General features: G+C 43.6%; 1 long non-coding RNA gene across 1 annotated transcript in view; it reads left to right on the forward strand.

The window, feature by feature from the left end:
* LOC126260654 (uncharacterized) overlaps positions 1–24,096 on the forward strand; it is a 62,780-nt gene that overhangs the window by 24,562 nt on the left and 14,122 nt on the right. The window contains exon 2 of the long non-coding RNA XR_007546645.1: positions 14,003–14,115. This is a non-coding gene — a long non-coding RNA (uncharacterized LOC126260654). The remainder of the gene's footprint in view (positions 1–14,002; positions 14,116–24,096) is intronic.

Below are 24,096 nucleotides of genomic sequence, written 5' to 3' on the forward strand. Positions count from 1 at the left end.
TAATGCTACAGTTAGATCATTTGTCAGGAGGTCCATCACGATGAAGATAGCTGAGAATTTCAAATTTTAGCTCAGTTGCATGATATGTACTTAAACAATATGTGGAGGGGTTGGATTGATGTTTGTGCTCTCATTATCACTATTAGAAACAATCAGTTGGCCAATTGGGGATTTGACATCTTGATTGGAAGCAGTACTGTATAAAATGATACCTGGAATTTTAAATTTCTGCATGAGTTTATACCACCATGGTTGTGGGATTACCCACTACTACAGGTCTCCTAAGTGTATTTCATAAAGAACTGTAGAATTCCTAAGCTTGTTCTCTCAGCTTCGATAGGACGAAGGATAAGGAGGAGGAGAGGGTGTACCGTGTGATAGGATGGTAACAACAACAATAACCGTTAGCGCCGCATGGGGTAGCCGCGCGGTCTGGGGCGGCTTGTCACGACTCGCGCGTCTCCCTTCGTCGGAGGATCGAGTCATCCCTAGAGCATGAGTGTGTGTTGTCCTTAGCTTAAGTTACTTTAAATTAGTTTAATTAGTGTATAAGCCTAGGGACCGATGACATCAGCAGTTCCTTACCACAAATTTCAAAATTGTAATAACCATTACAAGACAGAGTGTATTGCAGTTTATTGAGAAGCAATAAACCACAATCCTATTAGTTGTCGTAGATAGATGTCTGAGATCGCTGAAAACACTTGTACATACAGCCCAATCCCCCCCGCTCCCCCCCCCCCCTGCTCCACAGATGTCCGCACATAGTGTGCCTGTCGTCTCGTGCAATGCCATTGCCAATGCTCAGAGGTCAGTGGAAATTGCCATCATGACCGCAGCTGCAGTTGTGGACGTGCATGTATGCCGGATTACACCACCCCAGACATGGAGGGTATCCAGAGATAATTGGAGTGGTAGGAATTCGGATGTTGTCAATACATCCAGTGACAACACTGGGCGGCGATCGATATTGATTCGCTCAATTTTCTACAGAGAATACATGCAACACACGCGACAGCCCTATACATGCTGAGTATTAGTTCACTATTCAGCTATCCAGAGCGTGTCGCAAGGGCCACCACTGGATCTTGTCCCCACTGCTGCAGACAAGAACCGACTGGCCTGCTGGTCGGCACTCTACGACCTCTGGTACTTTCAGTTTATCCAGGTCCCATCTCTTTAAATTCCTACGTTTTTGCAGTTTCTTCAATTTTAATTTACAGTTCATAACCAATAAGTTGTTGTTAGAGTTCACATCTGCCCCTGGAAATGTCTTACAATTTGAAACCTGGTTCCTAAATCTCTGTCTTACCATTATATAATCTATCTGAAATCTTCCAGTGTCCCCAGGCCTCTTCCATGTATACAACCTTCTTTCATGATTCTTGAACCAAGTGTTAGCTATGATTAAGTTATGCTCTGCGCAAAATTCTACCAGGCGGCTTCCTCTTTCATTCCTTACCCCAGTCGATATTCACCTACTACTTTTCCTTCTCTTCCTTTTCCTACCATCGAATTCCAGTCCCCTATGACTATTAAAATTTTATTTCCCTTAACTATCTGAATAATTTCTTTAATCGCATCATACATTCCTTCAGTCTCTTCATCATCTGCGGAGCTAGTTGGCATATAAACTTGTACTACTGTGGCAGGCGTGGGCTTGGTATCTATCTTGGCCACAATAATGCGTTCACTATGCTGTTTGTAGTAGCTTACCCGCATTCCAATTTCATTATTAAACCTACTCCTGCATTACCCCTATTTCATTTTGTATTTATACCCCTGTACTTACCTGACCAGAAGCCTTGTTCCTCCTGACACCAAACTTCACTAATTCCTACTATATCTAACTTTAACCTATCCATTTCCCTTTTTAAATTTTCTAACCTTCCTGCTCGATTGAGGGATCTGACATTCCACTCTCCGATCCGGAGAATGCCAGTTGTGTTTCTCCTGATAACGATGTCCTCCTGAGTAGTCCGCACCCGGAGATCCAAATGGGAGACTATTTTACCTCCGGAATATTTTACCCAAGAGGATGCCATCACCATTTAACCATACAATAAAGCTGCATGCCCTCGGGAAAAATTACAGCTGTAGTTTCCCCTTGCTTTCAGCCGTTCGCAGTACCAGCACAGCAAGGCCGTTATGTTTAATGTTACAAGGCCAGATCAGCCAATCATCCAGACGGTTGCGCCTGCAACTACTGAAAAGGCTGCTGCCCCTCTTCAGGAACCACAAGTTTGTCTGGCTTCTCAACAGATACCCCTCCATTGTGGTTGCACCTACGGTACGGCTATCTGTATCGCTGAGGCACACAAGCCTCCCCACCAACGGCAATGTTCATGTTTCTTGTCAACACCCAGTGCAAATGCACTGTTTCTGTGATCGGACAGTATAGTATAGTGTAGTACTTTACTCGATTGCATCCAGTCAAAAATGGTTCAAATGGCTCTGAGAACTATGGGACCTAACATCTGAGGCCATCAGTCCCTTAGAACTTAGAACTGGCCAGCAGCATCCAGTCACTTCCAACCACATATTGTACAGCTGCAGAGCATTTTCTCTGTTTTCTGTGTGTCTGTGCATGTGTCGCGGATGGCTCCCATGACCGAGTCCTATCGCTGGTTGATCCACCTTTGGAGACAGAACACATCTCAATGTAACCCATGGTGGATCCATCTTCGAACTGTATCTTGAACGTAGCATAATGTGGATGCGCGTCTGAACATCACTCTGGATATGATGCACAGCGAACTACCTTCAAACCCTATCCCAGACGTGCCATATTGAGGCTCTGCATCTGAACATTGCTCTGGATGTAATACATGGTGAGTCCACACATGAACACTAACTCAGGTCTACTCTGGGTCATGCGAGCCATCCGTGACATATGCACAGACACAGACATATGGAAGACAGAGCAGACGCACTGCAACTGTAGAATACAGTCCCGTCGCATTAACTCAGCTCCCCTCGTTTCTCCATGGGACACAAAAAGTCGTAGATATAGCAGTCTCCGATTGTCTCTCAGTTCTGACTTCAATTGGATCGATCACTACTGGGGAGGCATGGCAAACGCTGAGGAACAGTAACAAAATGCAGAGTGCTGTCTAAAACCATGCTTTAGTTATGCTGCATGGGGACCTTAGCAAGTAGGTTCGGAAAGGTGCCTCGTTTCGAGATATGAGAGTGCCATGAATGTGATCACCAGTGGCTGTAATCATTAAATACTCTCCATAGGATCCAATGCAAGTATGTGGTTGAATGGAGAGACTTTATTCCAAATCACAGACAGCATTTCCACCAGAAAGCGTAACACTATAGATCAGAAAAGCCAGCTTATTGGTCAAAGGATTTTGTACATTTATGACTCCAAGCTAGCGTCCTCACATAGCATTCCATCTGCTGTATATCTACTGTATGTGATCATTCACAATCAACCATCATCCTCCCGACCTAATACCCCGAGAATGTATCGTAGAACCTCTGTTACAGTGTCTACAAGCTATTGAGAAAGAATGCGTTACAAATACTGTTTGTCAGCGTGGGAGATATGTAGCAGCGGCATGAGGGGGTTCCAAATGTCGGCTTAATATCATGTTCCTTAGCTGAACATGTTTCTAAATTCGGTGATAAATACGATGTTATTAGAAACTTACACTGCTGGCCATGTGCACCAGCACTTTCACTCTGTTAATAAACACCCGACGATCAGTATCTTTATTGAATGTCATGGTATTTGTGTGGCAGACCACTTCATTTGGAAGCAATACCTTACCCCGATTTATAAAGGATATATAGTTTTTAACTTGGATATCGTTAGCGATACCTGCGTGTGCCTGTGGAACCAAGACCGCCTTGTTGCAGTGTCCGCAGCTCGTGGTCGTGCGGTAGCGTTCTCGCTTCCCACGCCCGGGTTCCCGGGTTCGATTCCCGGCGGGGTCAGGGATTTTCTCTGCCTCGTGATGACTGGGTGTTGTGTGATGTCCTTAGGTTAGTTAGGTTTAAGTAGTTCTAAGTTCTAGGGGACTGATGACCATAGATGTTAAGTCCCATAGTGCTCAGAGCCATTCATAACCTTTGATGCAGCGTGTCATCAAAATGGTCGTTGTGATTGTGTTTTTAATAGCTGGTCAGTTATAAGACGATCATTTCTCCCGTACTAGGATCCACTGGTACCACTCGCAAGGATGACAAATGTAGCATGTCCATCGATCTCGGATTTTCACTCAATATTCTTTGGTGTCACAAGCATTCAATTATTGGCAAAGTATTTTACTTAGTAGAGGACGTGTGGTAGATTCGCTGTGATCAGCGGGTTTATAAAGTACATTTTGAGATGTAAAGTTACTGTGCTCAGTGTTCTGACATGTGCAAACAAAATGATTATGTGTGGTCTTAAGGGAGGTACGGATCTGACGTGGAAAACAGCAATTTCAGTGGATCGATAGCCTTACCAGGGAACGAAAATGATAACCAGTCATAAGGAGGATATAGATAATGATATTTCAGCGTGAGATTCGTCCCAGAGGCACAGCCGTCAGAAGGAGGTATTTCTGATACTTCGCTCATTATTGCATGTCACCAGATTGGCGCTACGACCTTAATATGTAATTGTAATTACACTGATAAATATGTGATTGGTTTCCGAGGACAGCTCTGCGTAGAGTCCAGGCGTGTGGCAGAGGTAACCGATAGCCAGAAAGAATGGGAATTTCTGGTTTAAGGCTCTTACTAGCCGGCTAGTCGGTTCTTGCCCGCAGTTGCTGGCGCGAGTTCTGGCGCGGCGCCCTCTCGATAGCTGAATAGCTAACTAATACTCAGTATATATTGGTCTGTGTACACGATCGTGTGTGTTCTACATGGAAGATTGAGCGATTCAATGTCGATCACTGCCAAATGTTGGCACTGTACTTATTGACAACATCTGAATTCCTACCACTCCAATCATTTCCAGATGTCCTCCACGGCCTGGGTAGTGCACTCGGGCATAGGCACATGTTCATGACTGTGGCTGCAGTCAAGGCGACAGTTTTCTCTGACCTCTGAGCGCTGGCACTGGCGGTGTAGAAAGGGATGGGTGCGCTGCAGATAGATGGACGCTGGGACATGAGCATGTGGCATGTATGAATGTTTCCACGATCGCCGACATCTAGTCATGACGACTACTGCTACGGATTGGATCGTGATTTAAGTGTGTCGTGTTTATTGCTTCTCAATACATCGCAGTGGACTCTGTCTTTCAGCAGTATTTGATGTTGTCTCTGTCTTATCACACAGTAGGTCCTTCCTCCTCCTTCCGAATATAGTGGACAGAACCAATTCAGGAATTCTGTAGTGCTTTGAAAACACAGTCACACCATCAAATTCTCTATTGACACTGATCTCCGACATCTAGCCATGACAACTGCTACTACCAACTGGATCATGGTTTTTGTGTCGTCTTTAGTGCTTCTCAGTACATTGCAGCGGACTCTGTCTTGCAGTGGTATATGCTGTTGTCGCTATCCTATCAAGCAAAAGGCCCTTCGTCTTATTCCTTCTGAATGTAGTGGAGAGAATCAATTTAGGAATTCTGTAGTGCTTTAAAAACCCAATGACAATGTCAGATTCCCAACTGATCAATTTATTGTTTCCAATAGTGGTACTGACAAGGGAACCTCCCCATCGTACCCCCCTCAGATTTAGCTTCAAGTTGGAACAGTGGATAGGCCTTGAAAAACTGAACACAGATGAATCGAGAAAACAGGAAGAAGTTGTGTGGAACTATGAAAAAAATTAGCAAAATATACTAACTGAGTAGTCCACGTGCAACATATGCAACTACAAGGGTAATGTGCAGTCAGGATAGCCGTGGTCCTGTGGTTAGCGTGAGTAGCTGCGGAATGAGAGGTCTATGGTTCAAGTCCTCCCCCGAGTGAAAAGTTTACTTTCTTCATTTTCGCAAAGTTATGATCTGTCCGTTCGTTCATTGACGTCTCTGTTCACTGTAATAAGTTTAGTGTCTGTGTTTTGCGACCGCACCGCAAAACCGTGCGATTAGTAGACGAAAGGACGTGCTTCTCCAATGGAAATTGAAAACATTTCATCGCAAGGTCATAGGTCAACCGATTCCTCCACAGGAAAACACGTCTGATATATTCTATACGATACTGTTGATGGCATGTGCGTCACATGACAGTAATATGTTGTCGACCCACCTAACTTGTACTCTTGGCGAATGGGTAAAAAGATTCTTCTACCTTGCCCGATTTAGGTTTTCTTGTGGATGTGATTATCACTTCCAAAAAAGTGATCGCATCGGACGGACAGATAATAATTGTCTGAAAACAAAAAATTAAAATTTTGAGTCGAGGGAAAACTTGAACCAAGGACCTCTTACTCCACAGTTCCTCACGCTAACCACAGGACCACGGTACTCCTAGCCTCATATTATCCTCAATGTTACATATCATGCACGTGGACTACTCAGTTCGTATATTTTGCTAATTTTTTTCATAGTTCCACACAACTTCTTCCTGTTCTCTCGATTCATCTGTGTTCAGTTTTTCAAAGCCTATCCACTCTGCCAACTTATAACTAAATCTGAGGGGGGTGCGATGGGGAGGTTCCCTTGTGAGAGCACACATATATATCCAACTCCTCTGCAGAGTGTTAAAGCACATAGCATGCAACTGAACTAAGATTTGAAATTATCAGCTACCTCCAACATAAAGTACTTTCTACCAAACGACCTAACTGTGCCCATATCCACCAATAGGAGGCAAGAGTGTAAACATGCAAAAGGGTTTGCAAACTGGGCAGTTGTGAGTTAGAATCCTGGCACATGTACCAGTCCTGTTATCCACCTATAGGATGTAAGGAAAGAATTGGCAGCACACAATCGATTTGGTTAATTAGTCAATCAGTCTGATAGAGTGGGGGAATATTTCCAAGACATCCACAACTGGAGTTTACCAGTTATCGACTACTTTGTTCAGGACGAAGGTTGTGTTAATGTGGCACGCGACAGATGCTACCTACCTCTTCTCGAATGTCTTTGTTTCATCTGCTACAGCTTTCCATAGAAGTGGGGATGCACCGACTGCCAATGCCAGGTCTGCATTAGTGTGTAGGGCGGCAGGGGAGGGGTGGAAGGGAGGAGGGGTGGGTGGGACATCTTGGTCTGTGTGTTTTTGCATATATTGGTTCACACAAATAGGAAGCAACCACTCGAGTGAGAGAGAGAGAAAAGTGTATGCTGCACAGTCCAGCTGGTGGAATGGCAGCCAGCAGCTGTTGCTGGGTCTGAGCGGGTATAGTCTAATCTCTTGGACACTGGTGCATGGTGCAGTCTGACGAAGTGGTAGGGCTGCAGTTGCGTAATGCCCTGAGGTCAATGCGAAAGATTTTTAACATTGTAATTACATGTGGTGAGTTATGTTGATGTCAGTTTCAAGGCAGTATTTCTTGTGCGATCAGTAAAAAGTGATCTATTTAATTGCTTATTTTAATGTATTTTACAAGACTTGCACTTTCCAAAACAGCAGCGAATGATGAGCAATAGAGACCCAACCCCTGCAGACTGAATTTTATATGTAATTGAATTTTGTAGAGTGAGATCCTACCTCTTCAGCAAAGGCCCACCAATTTCCATATGTAGGAAGGGAAGTGGGAAGTGGTAGGGAATGGGAAGCCTGGGGGGTTTACCAGAGGGGGAGGGGTTAATTAATTGACCAATTTAATGAATTAGTCAATTACTTTGATATCACGAGTGTGCTTGTATTGTTGAGGGGGTTTTCCCGAGGGGTTGGGGAGGTGGAGTGGGTGGAGGGGGGAGGGGTTTTCTCAGAATAACAGATTATCCACATGCGGTCGTAAATCAACCGCCAGGCTCTCCACACCATTGTGCCAGGAGTAACACCTCTGTGCTTCTCTAAAACATTCGAAGAATGAGATTTCTCCCCAGGTCAAGACCATACTTTCGTGTGATGGCCATCCACAGTAGTACAGAATCACAATTTATCGCTAAATACAATATGATACCATTCGTCAGTAGTTCCATGTTTTTCAGCCATGACACCATTTCAAATACAATTGTTTATGCTATGATCTTAATAACAACCTATGTATGGGAAAATGATAGTGTAGCCCGGCTGCTGTTAGTATCTGACAATGGTGTGGCATGACACAGAGTGTTGCTGGGTGTCCATTACTTGTTATCGAATGGTAGGCTCAGATGTGGAGGGGTTATGATGTGCGATTATTATGTTTTCGTGTACAGGACGGTACAATACAGTTAATTACAAGGTAAAATTATACAATACGACACAATATCTACAATATAAGCATTAGACTTTGTATATGTCAAAATGATTTTGTGGCCCAAAATTCAGCAGTCTTGATTGCTGGGACATTTGCTGTAACCAGGCCCTCCAGTGTGCAGGCTTCAGGCAGACCATAAGGTGTTCACTATCTTGAAGTTCTCGAAATTTTCATGTTGCATCTCCAGTAATGTAGCCCCACCACTTCGAGTATTGTTTGCACCACATCACTCCAGTTCACATTATTTCAAAGTTTTCCATGTGTGGTAGGGTAGTTAGAAACTAACAAGGGGTTCTTCCTGTAGGTTTTTTTTTTTTATTTCCAGTTGCCCTATTTAACCGCAGTTCCATTCAGCAAGCGGAAGGTGATGATGTAATGGCTTCAGTTGGTTGGAGAAAGCTCTTTCTCGACTTCAGCGTGGGACATAATGGTTCGCTTCCAAACATGGAATGCCTGGAATACTTTTCTTTTTCTTCTTCTCAACCTCTTTCGCTGTTCTTCATCTGACATCCGGGGGTGCCATGACTACAAGACGGTAGATTTTGTCAACTGGAGTTGGTTGTAGGCAACCAGTTATAATGCAGCCTGTCTCGTTAAGAATGGTGATATCATACCTGGTGTGTACAGAGTTCTGCCAGACTTGTGCAGAATATTCTGCTGCAGAAAAACATAGAGCCAGAGCAGACGTATGTAGAACATTTGGTTGAGCCCCCCCCCCCCCCCCCCCCCTATGTGCTGTTAGTGAGCTTGCGTATAATTTTGTTTCTGCTGCAGACTTTGAGCTTCATTTTCTCGCAGTAATCTTTGAAAGTAAGTGTGTGGTCGAGCTTTACTCCAAGGTACGTAGTAGAGTTGTGGCGATTCGTGAATGAGTCGTTCATTTGAACGACTCTAAATAAAGAATCGTAAGAATCGAATCGTGATACGGACGAATCGTCGTTCAAAAGAATCGTAAGAACGATTGCGTGTTTCCGAGTCGTGACGATTCCAAGTTCCAACGATTCATCGATTCTTAGTACGCTATGCTACGAAGGAACCTTCCGAATCATGCCGAGTCGTGCCGAATGATTACGACCGCCAGATGGCAGTCAAGTGGAGGATGCGTGTGAACAAAGGAGCTGGGAAGGAACAAACGAAGTTTGTGGGCCGTGAAAACCAAGCTGACATTTGGCGGGGGCTGACGGGAACGAGCGTAATTTCCCATTTGCTATCCGTATGTAGTGCACATGCGCGGATTCGTATCGTCCTACGTTTTTCTGTGCTCTTTCCAATTCCACAGCATCTTATATTTCACAATAAAGCAACTGTCAGCCCTCACTCACACACTGCAAATTTAGCTTAACTTTTGTTTCGTCGAAATACAAAGCATAGGTATTTTGCTTTTAATTTGTCTGAGAACTTGCTTCTGCCACTACTATTTATGTGAGAAGACGACATACATCTAAAGTGTAGGATACAATCGCATACAGCGACATTACTTCACTGCTAATTTGCTAATTCTGCTAGTTCCACCACTGCCGCCACTAAATGGCTGTCGAACTAGACCAATATTACAGAGCCTATATAGAGAGAATGTAGGCTCTCTAACCATTACCTTTCTTAGCGGACCGCCGTGTAATACCGTCTTGAAACAAAAGCTTTTTAATTAATAATTTCAATTTCGAGTTTTCGAAAGTTATCGTGTTCAGATTCATATTAAATTTTAGTGAAGTAATGTCGCTGTATACGATTGAATCCTATTGTTTAGAAATATGTCGTCTTCTCACGCAAATAGTAGTGACAGCGGCAAGTTCTCAGACAAATTAAAAGCATAATACCTATGCTTTGTATTTAGAAGAAATGAAAGTTAAGCTAAATTTGCTGTGTGGGATGGCTGTCAGCTGCGTTATGAATTACAAGGGTGATGTAGACTTCGAAAAACATCTTAGCACAGAAAAACTTAGGATGATATGAGCCAAACCACGTCTGCCTCACTGCTAGATTTTGTTACTATAAAACAGACGTCTGTAGTTAGATACGTTCAAGCCACACAACCAAACTGGCATACCACGTAATTTTGCACCACCTTCCACACAAATCGACCCCTCTTTCCTGGCACACTGAAATAAAACAATAGATGCAATCAAATCAAACGTGACCTTTCAACAATTAAGGCATTACACGTATAAATCGAGAATCACACTTGTGACGTCATATGCATGTTTACTCACAAATAAACTATTTCTGGCATATCTTATCATGACAGTTCGATTCTAACCCCATTGACAATTTTAGACATGTCCTGCCATCTGTGAGTAAGATGTAGAACGTTTCGCATTCCGTAAGAATCGTGCCATCGCAGACTAGAATGAATCGTGAAAGAATCGTGAACGAATCGTAGGAATCGATTCGCAATGTGAGATTGAATCGTAGGAATCGAATCGAGAACAAGAATCGTGTTGCCCAACTCTAGTACGTAGGGTGTCCAAGTGTTGTAGTTGCTTTCCCCTCCAAGTTATTTACAGTTTTCTCCTGGCTTGTCTGTTCCTCAATTGAAACGCACAGACCTTTGGTTTGGATGGATTAGGCTCTTGGTGGTTATTGTCATGGTATTCTGACAGATCTTCAAGGGCTCTAGTCAGTTTCACTTCTACCTCCCTGAACTTTGTTCCTTGGGCTGCAGCTGCTGTGTTTTCGGCATATATGAAAGATCATGTGTCTGTTCCGACAGGTTGGTCATTGGTGTAGATATTGTACAACATTGATACTAACACACTGCCTTGAGGAAGACCATTCTTCTGGATTCTCCCTCGCTTTTTTTTTGTGCATGTTGTCATGCGCCGCTGTTAGGTCCATGAATGCCACACTTGTAGTCTGCCCTCTCTCCTATCTATTCACAGTATTCTGTGTTAGGTTGATGATCTGGCCACAGCATGATTTTCCTGGTCGAACCCTGCCTGTTGTTTGATAATGGTGTGGTCCGCATATACAGATATGTGGTTCAGAATCACTCTATAAAACAGTTTGTATAGGTTACAGAGAAACGAGACAATGATTCGCTTAGTACACAATATGGCAATTCTATCTTGAGGTGGTCAACCAGAACCTTGATGACGAGTATGCCTGCCCTTATTTTCCATGCGGTCTGACATCAGTCCATGGTCACATCTGAATGCCCCAGAAATCTGGATACTGCACGATTTCACTAGCCGTTCAAATTGAGACCTGCAATGAGGCCTGTTCAATCTCAGTCAGTTGCTGATAACTCCGAATCATATGAACATGTCTCTCCATGTCATTCACAATGATCACTCAACATCTGTTGGTGTTCATGGCATACCATGAGTGGTAACAACACTAGACACAAATGACACTAATGGATACTGGTTGCCATACAGCAACTCTTATAATTTACGTATTCATATATCCGCCAGTGGTGTGTATGTATATGAAGTCACACAGACAACTGTTCATGTCTTTTGGATGCTCAATGCTTTTTGTTCAGCAGTGAATTTCAGAGGAAATATGGTGACTGCAGACTAATAAATAATACTGTCCCTGAGACAGTGGCCACAGTTCTCATTTCTCATAAAATATCTGACCTTTGTGAACAAGTAATTTCATATATTACAGCAGTTAATTTCTTCTTCAGTATTATTACGAGAGCATGCTGAAAAGTATCGCCTCACTTTTTATTTTGTTCTCAATATCGATTGAGGTGTTACGTGTCATGCACATTACTCAGTCGAATTTCTTTCTCTGCTGATGCAATGTGCAACCCTCTGCCACCACAGGGCTCCGAAATGTATTGTGTAACATGGCGGTGTGTAACATAACTATGCCAGTGTGTGAGAAACAACGTGCTGCAGCCGAGTTTTTAACCGCAGAAAACTTCTGCACATGGGGCAAACTCTTCTTCAGCTTGGTAATACCAGACACCACACAAGCGCTGCAACATCTAGAACAGTGTCGATGCCTTGGATTCATTGTCACTGATAATTCTCCATAAAGTCCCGACTTGGCCTCATCAGTTTTTCGTCTGTTTTCAGAACTTAAAGAACACCTTCGACGACTTCATTTTGATAGTGATGAAGCAGTGCAAACAGAGTTGAAGTTGTGACTGTCAACAAAGTCAAACGTTCTACAGTGACGGTATCAAGAAACTAATCTTCCGTTGGGAGCAATGTGTTACTCATCAGGATGACTATGCTGACAAATAAATTCATAGACGTGAAGAATAAAGACGTTTAGATGTTAATAACGTTTGTTTCATTTAAAAAGATTTGAGAGTTTTCTCATAAAAACTGGGAGCATTGCTTTTCAGCACACCCTCATACACTGAAAGATTGATGATCATTAAAATAGTTACACAATGAAGCAATATGTAACAAACGTCAAATTTGCGTGAAGTCTACTAAATTTTTGTATATGCAAGATGTTTGAATTAGCATTTCAGTGCAACCACGTGAAGTAGGTAGGAGTAACAGCTTCTAATTTCTGCATATGAAGAAAGAAAACACAGCAGGTTTCTCATTCAGGAATCACATTTGTATGCTTTTTGTTTGTGAGAAGTTCATGTTACAAGTTGGATGAAAGGGAGAAACATCTACCAGCATATGTCACAATTCGATAGTAACATGGTCGTGGCCTGTCAAAGCTGAGTTATTGTTCCATGCTATTTCTGCTCACATTCATTGAGTTCCCCCAACTGTGATGAGAATGTGAAATCAATAGGCTATGTAGGACCATATTCAATGCATTGCAGCATTTCAGTGGCCAGAATTCCCAAGAGGACTGAGGTATTGTTCATTTGGCTGTGCAGGGTCTTATAGCCATTTCACACACTCTTAGTTAAGAAATGAATTTGTTTGCAGCAAGACAAGGAACCACAAACTGGAGTGACATCTGGAGCATGATGGACAGTCAACTGGAGATCATTGTCGTGGCTTCAGACGATGGGGCAGCAGACAAAGCATGCCCAATAGTGGTGCTCAGTGACAGCTCAGGGTGCAGAAGTGGCTCCATGACATCTTTTCAGATGAGTCCCAGTTCTACATGCAGTATCATGATGGATGTATCCATGTATGGAAACTTTCGGTATAATGAATTTTGCCAGATTAATCGCATTTGTCAATGTCACGGGGGCTCAGCAAGTGCCATGATGGTATGGAATGCCATTGGATGCACAACACAATCACTTGTGTTCTATGTAGCCAATAATCTGAGTAGTTATACTTCTGACATGAAAAACCATGGGCTGTGCTGTACCTTTGAGGCCTCTGTGATATTATATTTGAACAAAATGGTATTTTTCCAATGCTATCCTGACCTAAATCACTACGGAGAAGATTTAACTCTTGCCATGGCCATCATGGTCTCCAAATGTATCATCAGTTGAAAACAGCTGTACTTCGCATCCTGTATAGCTCCAAATCACCTAAAAATTTAGTCATGGGCTATACTTTATTGTTCAATAACTAAAAATTTGTTATTTGATATCTTTCTCATTTTGCATTATTTATTATTTGATATCCTTCCTGATTTTGCAATGTTAACGGCTGGTAGTGTGAATCAGACATGAGACCTTGAAGATAAATTGAAATATTCAGTAGTTTCACTGCGTGGGTTTGATACGTTTTTAGTCACAGTTTTCACATTATGTTCTCCCTGTTTCTGGTGAATAATAAAAGATTTACAGTATTCATTTTTTTTATAGTTTCATCCACTCCAAATACTGGAAAAATACTTTCCTGACGGGCCTGTAACATCATCTGATTTTGTGTCAGATGATACTTCATTTAGAGATTTTTCTCCAGACTCAAAATGATGGTAAGTTATTTAATATGTTGACATTTTTAAGACATATTTAAAGATTGTCATCATCTTGCATGCATTAGAATACTTCAAACTTTTTATTTAATTTGTAGATAAATGTATGTATGACATCCAAATGATTTACATCAGTACTTTGATGACATCTTGATTGATTGATTTTTTATTTGGTCCCATTTGATTACATTATGTTCAGGGTGTGTACTTGTAACAGAGGACAGGTCAACTTAAACATAATAACTTAAAATATTGAACATACATTTGCAGTATGAAACAACATACTATCAACCTGTTTACTTACAGTATATGATACTACAATATTTTCAACTGATTACAATACATACGTACATGCAAGTATTGCTAGCATTCCTCACTCTTTACATATACACTCCTGGAAATGGAAAAAAGAACACATTGACACCGGTGTGTCAGACCCACCATACTTGCTCCGGACACTGCGAGAGGGCTGTACAAGCAATGATCACACGCACGGCACAGCGGACACACCAGGAACCGCGGTGTTGGCCGTCGAATGGCGCTAGCTGCGCAGCATTTGTGCACCGCCGCCGTCAGTGTCAGCCAGTTTGCCGTGGCATACGGAGCTCCATCGCAGTCTTTAACACTGGTAGCATGCCGCGACAGCGTGGACGTGAACCGTATGTGCAGTTGACGGACTCTGAGCGAGGGCGTATAGTGGGCATGCGGGAGGCCGGGTGGACGTACCGCCGAATTGCTCAACACGTGGGGCGTGAGGTCTCCACAGTACATCGATGTTGTCGCCAGTGGTCGGCGGAAGGTACACGTGCCCGTCGACCTGGGACCGGACCGCAGCGACGCACGGATGCACGCCAAGACCGTAGGATCCTACGCAGTGCCGTAGGGGACCGCACCGCCACTTCCCAGCAAATTAGGGACACTGTTGCTCCTGGGGTATCGGCGAGGACCATTCGCAACCGTCTCCATGAAGCTGGGCTACGGTCCCGCACACCGTTAGGCCGTCTTCCGCTCACGCCCCAACATCGTGCAGCCCGCCTCCAGTGGTGTCGCGACAGGCGTGAATGGAGGGACGAATGGAGACGTGTCGTCTTCAGCGATGAGAGTCGCTTCTGCCTTGGTGCCAATGATGGTCGTATGCGTGTTTGGCGCCGTGCAGGTGAGCGCCACAATCAGGACTGCATACGACCGAGGCACACAGGGCCAACACCCGGCATCATGGTGTGGGGAGCGATCTCCTACACTGGCCGTACACCACTGGTGATCGTCGAGGGGACACTGAATAGTGCACGGTACATCCAAACCGTCATCGAACCCATCGTTCTACCATTCCTAGACCGGCAAGGGAACTTGCTGTTCCAACAGGACAATGCACGTCCGCATGTATCCCGTGCCACCCAACGTGCTCTAGAAGGTGTAAGTCAACTGCCCTGGCCAGCAAGATCTCCGGATCTGTCCCCCATTGAGCATGTTTGGGACTGGATGAAGCGTCGTCTCACGCGGTCTGCACGTCCAGCACGAACGCTGGTCCAACTGAGGCGCCAGGTGGAAATGGCATGGCAAGCCGTTCCACAGGACTACATCCAGCATCTCTACGATCGTCTCCATGGGCGAATAGCAGCCTGCATTGCTGCGAAAGGTGGATATACACTGTACTAGTGCCGACATTGTGCATGCTCTGTTGCCTGTGTCTATGTGCCTGTGGTTCTGTCAGTGTGATCATGTGATGTATCTGACCCCAGGAATGTGTCAATAAAGTTTCCCCTTCCTGGGACAATGAATTCACGGTGTTCTTATTTCAATTTCCAGGAGTGTATATGTAAAGAGTCCTAACCGCCGTCTGCTTCACGTCTGCTGTGCAGCGAGCTACCTTAATTTGAGTATTAACTGTATTTTTCTTACTTGTCACTTCTTCTTCCGTGTGTTTTTGCTTTTAGGAAGCTTTAATTGTCGAGTGCTATTAATAGTGTTCCATAGATTTCGTGTTTGTTTTGAATACAGTCAGAGAGAGTCCCTTTAGTCAACCATAGTGCCAGTAGTGCTAGTGTTTGTTTTCAATACAGTCCAGAGACAGATAGTGCTATTTTCATTGCTTTCTACAAGAAGTGGCTAGCAATCACAGTTTAGTCAATAATCAGCCGCCTTTAGTGAATTAGCAGTCTAGTTAAAAGTTGATTAACTCTCTTCAGTAAATAGATTCCTTAGGATGGATAGGATGTGTGACTGCTGTGTACGGACGCAGGAGGAGCTGGCCACTGTTCGCGAACAGCTGAAGGTGTTGATGGCCGCGGTCAGCCGTCATCAGGCTGCTGCCTCGGAGTGTAGCGGCAGTGGGGAGTCTGGTGCGTCGCAAGGTACACCCCAGGTGTTACATGCTTCGCCCACTGTCCCTGCTGTCGAGACATCTTCGCGGGTACCGGGCGCAGTTGGGTCACCCTCCCCCAAGGGGAGTGGCGGGTTCAGCGGCGTTCGCGGCGCACGAGGCGGAGGGTAAATGTGGAGGCTGGCCGTGTGGCATCGCCCGCTCTGCCTGTGAGTGGACATGTGGCTGCTCCTTCAGCAAGGTCCGAGCAGGAACACGGGGGGAGGGGTTTATTAGTTATTGGGAGCTCCAACGTTAGGCGGGTGATGGAGCCCCTTAGGGAAATAGCGGAAAGGTCGGGGAAGAAGGCCAGTGTTCACTCTGTCTGCTTGCCGGGTGGTCTCATCCGATATGTGGAGGAGGCCCTACCGGCGGCGATAGAGAGCACTGGGTGCACCCGACTGCAAATTGTTGCTCATGTCGGCACCAATGACTCCTGCCGTCTGGGTTCAGAGGTCATCCTCAGTTCGTACAGGCGGTTGGCGGAATTGGTGAAGGCGGAAAGCCTCGCTCGCGGGGTGGAATCAGAGCTAACTATTTGTAGTATCGTTCCCAGAACCGATCGCGGTCCTCTGGTTTGGAGCCGAGTGGAAGGCCTAAACCAGACGCTCAGACGATTCTGCGGAGATCTGGGGTGCAAATTTCTCGACCTCCGCTATCGGGTGGAGAAATGTAGGGTCCCCCTGAATAGGTCAGGCGTGCACTACACGCCGGAAGCGGCTACAAGGGTAGCGGAGTACGTGTGGAGTGCACATGGGGGTTTTTTAGGTTAGAGAATTCCCTCCCTAGGCCCGACAAGACGCCTCCTGAGACGCGGCAAGGTAGGAGTAGGCAAAATGCAACAGGGAATAACAATATTAATGTGCTAATAGTAAACTGCAGGAGCGTCTATAGAAAGGTCCCAGAACTGCTCTCATTAATAAACGGTCACAACACTCATATAGTACTAGGGACAGAAAGTTGGCTGAAACCAGATGTAAACAGTAATGAAATCCTATACTCAGATTGGAATGTATACCGCAGAGACAGGCTGGACAGTGAAGGGGGAGGCGTGTTTATAGCGATAAGAAGTGCAATAGTATCGAAGGAAATTGACGGAGATCCGAAATGTGAAATAATTTGGGTGAAGGTCACGGTTAAAGCAGACCCAGACATGGTAATTGGATGTCTCTATAGGCCCCCTGGCTCAGCAGCTGTTGTGGCTGAGCACCTGAAGGATAATTTGGATAATATTTCGAGTAGATTTCCCCACCATGTTATAGTTCTGGGTTGTTGTTGTTGTTGTTGTTGTGGTCTTCATTCCTGAGACTGGTTTGATGCAGCTCTCCATGCTACTCTATCCTGTGCAACCTTCTTCACCTCCCAGTACCTACTGCAACCTACATCCTTCTGAATCTGCTTAGTGTATTGATCTCTTGGTCTCCCTCTACGATTTTTACCCTCCACGCTGCCCTCCAGTGCTAAATTTGTGATCCCTTGATGCCTCAAAACATGTCCTACCAACCGATCCCTTCTTCTAGTCAAGTTGTGCCACAAACTTCTCTTCTCCCCAATCCTATTCAATACCTCCTCATTAGTTACGTGATCTACCCACCTTATCTTCAGCATTCTTTTGTAGCACCACATTTCGAAAGCTTCTATTCTCTTCTTGTCCAAACTGGTTATCGTCCATGTTTCACTTCCATACATGGCTACACTCCATACAAATACTTTCAGAAACGACTTCCTGACACGTAAACCTATACTCGATGTTAACAAATTTCTCTTCTTCAGAAACGATTTCCTTGCCATTGCCAGTCTACATTTTATATCCTCTCTACTTCGACCATCATCAGTTATTTTACTCCCTAAATAGCAAAACTCCTTTAGTACTTTAAGTGTCTCATTTCCTAATCTAATCCCCTCAGCATCACCCGATTTAATTTGACTACATTCCATTATCCTCGTTTTGCTTTTGTTGATGTTCATCTTATATCCTCCTTTCAAGACACTGTCCATTCCGTTCAACTGCTCTTCCAAGTCCTTTGCTGTCTCTGACAGAATTACAATGTCATTGGCGAACCTCAAAGTTTTTACTTCTTCTCCATGAATTTTAATACCTACTCCGAATTTTTCTTTTGTTTCCTTTACTGCTTGTTCAATATACAGATTGAATAACACCGGGGAGAGGCTACAACCCTGTCTCACTCCTTTCCCAACCACTGCTTCCCTTTCATGCCCCTCGACTCTTATAACTGCCATCTGGTTTCTGTACAAATTGTAAATAGCCTTTCGCTCCCTGTATTTTACCCCTGCCACCTTCAGAATTTGAGAGAGAGTATTCCAGTTAACGTTGTCAAAAGCTTTCTCTAAGTCTACAAATGCTAGAAACGTAGGTTTGCCTTTTCTTAATCTTTCTTCTAAGATAAGTCGTAAGGTTAGTATTGCCTCACGTGCTCCAACATCTCTACGGAATCCAAACTGATCTTCCCCGAGGTCCGCTTCTACCAGTTTTTCCATTCGTCTGTAAAGAATTCGCGTTAGTATTTTGCAGCTGTGACTTGTTAAACTGATAGTTCGGTAATTTTCATATCTGTCAACACCTGCTTTCTTTGGGATTGGAATTATTATATTCTTCTTGAAGTCTGTGGGTATTTCGCCTGTCTCATACATCTTGCTCACCAGATGGTAGAGTTTTGTCATGACTGGCTCTCCCAAGGCCATCAGTAGTTCTAATGGAATGTTGTCTACTCCCGGGGCCTTGTTTCGACTCAGGTCTTTCAGTGCTCTGTCAAACTCTTCACGCAGTATGTTATCTCCCATTTCATCTTCATCTACATCCTCTTCCATTTCCATAATATTGTCCTCAAGTACATCGCCCTTGTATAAACCCTCTATATACTCCTTCTACCTTTCTGCCTTCCCTTCTTTGCTTAGAACTGGGTTGCCATCTGAGCTCTTGATATTCATACAAGTGGTTCTCTTCTCTCCAAAGGTCTCTTTAATTTTCCTGTATGCAGTATCTATCTTACCCCTAGTGAGACAAGCCTCTACATCATTACATTTGTCCTCTAGCCATCCCTGCTTAGCCATTTTGCACTTCCTGTCGATCCCATTTTTGAGACGTTTGTATTCCTTTTTGCCTGCTTCATTTACTGCATTTTTATATTTTCTCCTTTCATCAATTAAACTCAGTATTTCTTCTGTTACCCAAGGATTTCTATTAGCCCTCGTCTTTTTACCTACTTGATCGTCTGCTGCCTTCACTACTTCATCCCTCAGAGCTACCCATTCTTCTTCTACTGTATTTCTTTCCCCCATTCCTGTCAATTGTTCCCTTATGCTCTCCCTGAAACTCTCTACAACCTCTGGTTCTTTCAGTTTATCCAGGTCCCATCTCCTTAAATTCCCACCTTTTGGCAGTTTCTTCAGTTTCAATCTGCAGTTCATAACCAATAGATTGTGGTCAGAATCCACATCTGCCCCTGGAAATGTCTTACGATTTAAAACCTGTTTCCTAAATCTCTGTCTTACCATTATATAATCTATCTGATACCTTTTAGTATCTCCAGGATTCTTCCAGGTATACAACCTTCTTTTATGATTCTTGAACCAAGTGTTAGCTATGATTAAGTTATGCTCTGTGCAAAATTCTACAAGGCGTCATCCTCTTTCATTTCTTCCCCCCAATCCATATTCACCTACTATGTTTCCTTCTCTCCCTTTTCCTACTGACGAATTCCAGTCACCCATGACTATTAAATTTTCGTCTCCCTTCACTACCTAAATAATTTCTTTTATCTCGTCATACATTTCATCGATTTCTTCATCATCTGCAGAGCTAGTTGGCATATAAATTTGTACTACTGTAGTAGGCATGGGCTTTGTGTCTATCTTGGCCACAATAATGCGTTCACTATGCTGTTTGTAGTAGCTAACCCGCACTCCTATTTTTTTATTCATTATTAAACCTACTCCTGCATTACCCCTATTTGATTTTGTATTTATAGCCCTGTAATCACCTGACCAAAAGTCTTGTTCCTCCTGCCACCGAACTTTACTAATTCCCACTATATCTAACTTTAACCTATCCATTTCCCTTTTTAAATTTTCTAACCTACCTGCCCGATTAAGGGATCTGACATTCCACGCTCCGATCCGTAGAATGCCAGTTTTCTTTCTCCTGATATGACGTCCTCGTGAGTAGTCCCCGCCTGGAGATCCGAATGAGGGACTATTTTACCTCCGGAATATTTTACCCAAGAGGACGCCATCATCATTTAATCATACAGTGAAGCTGCATGTCCTCGGGAAAAATTACGGCTGTAGTTTCCTCTTGCTTTCAGCCGTTCGCAGTACCAGCACAGCAAGGCCGTTTTGGTTAATGTTACAAGGCCAGATCAGTCAATCATCCAGACTGTTGCCCCTGCAACTACTGAAAAGGCTGCTGCCCCTCTTCAGGAACCACATGTTTGTCTGGCCTCTCAACAGATACCCCGGGTGGAGATTTAAATTTGCCAGATATAGACTGGGAGACTCAAACGTTCATAACGGGTGGCAGAGACAAAGAATCCAGTGAAATTTTTTTAAGTGCTTTATCTGAAAACTACCTTGAGCAGTTAAACAGAGAACCGACTCGTGGCGATAACATATTAGACCTTCTGGTGACAAACAGACCCGAACTATTTGAAACAGTTAACGCAGAACAGGGAATCAGCGATCATAAAGCGGTTACGGCATCGATGATTTCAGCCGTAAATAAAAATATTGAAAAAGGTAGGAAGATTTATCTGTTTAGCAAAAGAAACAAAAGGCAGATTACAGAGTACCTGACGGCTCAACACAAAAGTTTTGTCTCAAGTACAGATAGTGTTGAGGATCAGTAGACCAAGTTCAAAACCATCGTACAATATGCGTTAGATGAGTATGTGCCAAGCAAGATCGTAAGAGAAGGAAAAGAGCCACCGTGGTACAACAACCGAGTTAGAAAACTGCTGCGGAAGCAAAGGGAACTCACAGCAAACATAAACATAGCCTAAGCCTTGCAGACAAACAAAAATTACGCGAAGCGAAATGTAGTGTGAGGAGGGCTATGAGGGCTATGCGAGAGGCTTTCAATGACTTCGAAAGTAAAGTTCTATGTACTGACTTGGCAGAAAATCCTAAGAAATTTCCGTCTTATGTCAAAGCGGTAGGTGGATGAAAACAAAATGTCCAGACACTCTGTGACCAAAATGGTACTGCAACAGAGGATGACAGACTAAAGGCCGAAATACTAAATGTCTTTTTCCAAAGCTGTTTCACAGAGGTAGAGTGCACTGCAGTTCCTTCTCTAGATTGTCGCACAGATGACAAAATGGTAGATATCGAAATAGACGACAGAGGGATAGAGAAACAATTAAAATCGCTCAAAAGAGGAAAGGCCGCTGGACCTGATGGGATTGCAGTTCGATTTTACACAGAGTACGCGAAGGAACTTGCCCCCCTTCTTGCAGCAGTGTACCGTAGGTCTCTAGAATAGCGTAGCGTTCCAAAGGATTGGAAAAGGGCACAGGTCATCCCCGTTTTCAAGAAGGGACGTCGAACAGATGTGCAGAACTATAGACCTATATCTCTAACGTCGATCAGTTGTAGAATTTTGGAACACGTATTATGTTCGAGTATAATGACTTTTCTGGAGACTAGAAATCTACTCTGTAGGAATCAGCATGGGTTTCGAAAAAGACGGTCGTGCGAAACCCAGCGCGCGCTATTCGTCCACGAGACTCAGAGGGCCATTGACACGGGTTCACAGGTAGATGCTGTGTTTCTTGACTTCCGCAAGGCGTTCGATACAGTTCCCCACAGTCGTTTAATGAACAAAGTAAGAGCATATGGACTATCAGACCAATTGTGTGATTGGATTGAAGAGTTCCTAGATAACAGAACGCAGCATGTCATTCTCAATGGAGAGAAGTCTTCCGAAGTAAGAGTGATTTCAGGTGTGCCGCAGGGTAGTGTCATAGGACCGTTGCTATTCACAATATACATAAATGACCTTGTGGATGACATCGGAAGTTCACTGAGGCTTTTTGCAGATGATGCTGTGGTGTATCGAGAGGTTGTAACAATGGAAAATTGTACTGAAATGCAGGAGGATCTGCAGCGAATTGACGCATGGTGCAGGGAATGGCAATTGAATCTCAATGTAGACAAGTGTAATGTGCTGCGAATACATAGAAAGATAGATCCCTTATCATTTAGCTACAAAATAGCAGGTCAGCAACTGGAAGCAGTTAATTCCATAAATTATCTGGGAGTACGCATTAGGAGTGATTTAAAATGGAATGATCATATAAAGTTGATCGTCGGTAAAGCAGATGCCAGACTGAGATTCATTGGAAGAATCCTAAGGAAATGCAATCCGAAAACAAAGGAAGTAGGTTACAGTACGCTTGTTCGCCCACTGCTTGAATACTGCTCAGCAGTGTGGAGTCCGTACCAGATAGGGTTGATAGAAGAGATAGAGAAGATCCACCGGAGAGGAGCGCGCTTCGTTACAGGATCATTTAGTAATCGCGAAAGCGTTACGGAGATGATAGATAAACTCCAGTGGACGACTCTGCAGGAGAGACGCTCAGTAGCTCGGTACTGGCTTTTGTTAAAGTTTCGAGAACATACCTTCACCGAAGAGTCAAGCAGTATATTGCTCCCTCCTACGTATATCTCGCGAAGAGACCACGAGGATAAAATCAGAGAGATTAGAGCCCACACAGAAGAATGCCGACAATCCGTCTTTCCACGAACGATACGAGACTGGAATAGAAGGGAGAACCGATAGAGGTACTCAGGGTACCCTCCGCCACACACCGTCAGGTGGCTTGCGGAGTATGGATGTAGATGTAGATATACTCTTCTACACCATAAAATTCTTTTTCCATTCAGTAATCCCTTAGAAGTCTCTTGAATCCTTTTTCACATCTACTGTCCTGTTGACTCTTGGGAAGATGCTTTATAAATGGCGCACCAGAGTACTGACGACCTTCTACAGCAGCTCTCAGTCTTTGAGGCATAGTTTTCAGGTGGACTTTATTTCTTGTCATGTACATGAACATCTGCATTTTTTTCCTAGTAATGTATTGCCCTTGATTAATAAAACTATTGTTTTGTGTATACAAAGGAAAAGTCAATATTTTTATATTATGGAAGGTAGTTCTACGTGAATATGTTTTCTTTTTTAATTCAGAATGGCCCTAATGGTTTTTTTCTGCAATAGAAAAATTATTTTTTTGTTATTGGTGTTGGAGTTTCCCCAGACAGTAATTCCATATTGTAAGTTCGGTTCAAATAGTGGAAGGTATACTGTACATAGTTGTTTATTAGCATAATGTGCAACCTGTTTCATAGTAAATATTACGGTGCTTAATTTGCAAGAGACATTGTATGTTATCTCCATTGGAGCTTAGGCCTATTATCACCTGTATTTCACAAAAATTTTACAGAAGTAATTTCTTCTAATCTTTTTTAATCTATGAATATATGTGGAGATATATAGAGATGAGAAATTGGAATGCAATATCTGATTACAAGCTAGTTTCATTATCCATAGTAAATTCTAAATCTTTTCCCAGTGATCAGTCGACTGATGGCAGGCCGGATCTGGG

The sequence above is a fragment of the Schistocerca nitens genome, chromosome 1 (assembly GCF_023898315.1).
Source record: "Schistocerca nitens isolate TAMUIC-IGC-003100 chromosome 1, iqSchNite1.1, whole genome shotgun sequence".
Taxonomy (NCBI): domain Eukaryota; kingdom Metazoa; phylum Arthropoda; class Insecta; order Orthoptera; family Acrididae; genus Schistocerca; species Schistocerca nitens.